This window comes from Geospiza fortis, unplaced genomic scaffold (genome assembly GCF_000277835.1).
Source record: "Geospiza fortis unplaced genomic scaffold, GeoFor_1.0 scaffold120, whole genome shotgun sequence".
Lineage (NCBI taxonomy): Eukaryota > Metazoa > Chordata > Aves > Passeriformes > Thraupidae > Geospiza > Geospiza fortis.
In genome coordinates, this window is record NW_005054364.1 from 3800236 (window position 1) to 3800471 (window position 236).

Below are 236 nucleotides of genomic sequence, written 5' to 3' on the forward strand. Positions count from 1 at the left end.
CCCCGGGGCCTGCGAGCTCGCCGCCCTCGGGAATCCCCACGGAGCTGGCGGGGGAAGTCGGCCAGCACGTACTTACTGGCCACCTGGATCCCTCTAACATTCCCGCCAGTCTCTCCTAAAGCGGAGGGACGTTAGGGTGAGATTTAGTGGCGCTTGCACCAGGAGAAGGGTGGGAGTGATGCGTAGGGGAGATATATTCTCCCACAGGCTCCTCTCCCCCTCCATCCCCGGCCCTG